Raw genomic sequence first — 2,039 nt, forward strand, 5'->3', positions numbered from 1 at the left:
TTTGTACTTTGTAAGAAATTGTAATACAATCCAACACATCTTTTCATAGTCAAGCAGCTGCCATGTTTCATTGATGGTCTAAAACCTTAAACCTAACTTAATCAAGATAACAAAACCTCAATGGATAACGAAAGGAAAACAGAAATCCCACATGGGTTCTCTGGGGGAGAGAGAGAGAGGGAGAGGTGTACCTCGACAAATAAGCTGTAAATCATCCCGCGCTTCAGTATGGCAAAAGTTATTCTTCATCCACCCAAAAGAAAAATGGCAATTTCTTCAACGAACCAAAAACTTCCCCTGCTCCGCTTCAAAGAACTTGGACCGTAGCCTCTGCTGGTAGCGTAACTCAACATGGAAGTACCTAGAAAAAGTTTCGGTAAGCAGAGGAGCATTTCTCAGGAAGAATACGAGTGTATGTCTTCGCCTCCTAACTCCTGATTTTCATTTTTTTTCCTTTCCGTGGTGGGAGGTGGGGAGGTTGTAATTAGAATTTAGAGTAACTCCTTACTTCCTTGAGAAATGGAACGTGCGGACTTCCAGAGAAATAGGAAAATGGCGGGTCCATATCCTCTGTAATGATGTTTGCGCTGGATGTTCAACTAAATTCAGGAGAAAATTCTCCAATGCTGGGAGTATGGTTTTAAGTATCGGTATCATACGGTCATATCGGATTTGGCTCCTCTACAGTTCTTTCTTCTTCCAATCCTCTACCATTTTTATATCCGGATGCGACATGTGTTCCATTCTAATTCAAGGGTTGTGAATGCTAGGGTTATTCAAACTCCTTTAGCCCCCTCAAAAAGCAATGTGGATTCGGATCTGACCCGATTGAAGCCCATCGTCTCCCAGATCCCAGATCCCATATCCCATATCCCAACCTGAAACGAAGAAAAGAGGGAAGAAGAAACAGAAAAACCAGAAACGAAGAAGGGGGGCAGAGATTAGGGAAGAAAAAGGAAAATATTACCAGGGTTCAAAAGCTAAACAGAGGAAACGCAGATCCCATCTCCCAACTGGAAACGAATTAGAAAGGAGGAAAGGAGGAAGAAAAAAAACCAGAAACGAAGGAGTAAGAGATTAGGGAAGAAAAACTAGAAACGAAGGGGGAGAAGAGATTAGGGAAGAAAAAGGAAAATATTACCAGGGTTCTCTGTAGACACCTCCATCATCTCCCATGGCCATGTATCAGTAGCATCAATCGAAATCCTTCAGGTAAAGCAAATCGGAAGAACAGAATCCATCCTCTTCTAAACCCCTAACAAATGCACTTTCCTTCATTTCATTTCATGAAATTTTTTTTGGGGGTTTTTTGCAGTTCATGTAGTCGGATTTGCTCCTGGTCCGGTACCTGCGACGGATTGTGGTGGAGGCGATCTACAGTGGAATGATTGTTCCCAACCGAAGAAGAAAAAAATTGAAAGAGCAAGTCTTCTTGGAGAACAATTCTCAGATTTCCTCTTGATATCCTGCAAACGCGATCTGTTTCAACGGGATTAGGGTTGTTGCTGATCGTCAACTGCTTTGGGGTCTTCTCTCCATTTGTCCATTTCAGGTTTGGAGACGGGAATGATAGAGAGGGGCTTCCATCGGGTCAGATCCGAATCCAAATGGTTCTATGAGGGGGCAAAAGGGGTTTGAATAATCAAAGCATCCACACCTTTGGATTATAATGTACACGTGTCATATAATTGTACACGTCTCATGCACAGGGAGAGAATTAGACAAGAATTGGTAACTCAAGAATTGGAGACAAGCCAAATCCGTGATATCGGCCATATTGTATCAGTGTTGGTTGAGATCAATCCTTGATCCTTGATCGATCCAGATTGATTATCTATATTGTTTTAAAGGTAAAATAGTAAAAAAAAATTATTTTTTAATAAATCAAAAGTAAAATCGACTTACCCGTGTCAATCCGACTCGATCCAAATTATGCCGATACAGATTCCTATACTGTCCCCTCAATCCATGACTGGGAGACTCACCAATTATCATACCATCCTAGATTCATAGTGTTCACAAACCGCTATAGTTTCGAT

The 2,039-nt window shown here is 41.3% G+C and overlaps 1 long non-coding RNA gene across 1 annotated transcript; it reads left to right on the forward strand.

Annotated features, from left to right (window-relative positions):
- The first annotated feature begins 1,075 nt into the window (after positions 1-1,075).
- Positions 1,076-1,740, forward strand: LOC122068417. The gene is made up of 2 exons (XR_006137112.1): positions 1,076-1,212; positions 1,316-1,740. It is a non-coding gene; the product is annotated as an uncharacterized LOC122068417 (long non-coding RNA).
- Positions 1,741-2,039: the final 299 nt, after the last annotated feature.

This window comes from Macadamia integrifolia, unplaced genomic scaffold (assembly GCF_013358625.1).
Source record: "Macadamia integrifolia cultivar HAES 741 unplaced genomic scaffold, SCU_Mint_v3 scaffold3871, whole genome shotgun sequence".
NCBI classification, from domain to species: Eukaryota; Viridiplantae; Streptophyta; class Magnoliopsida; order Proteales; family Proteaceae; genus Macadamia; species Macadamia integrifolia.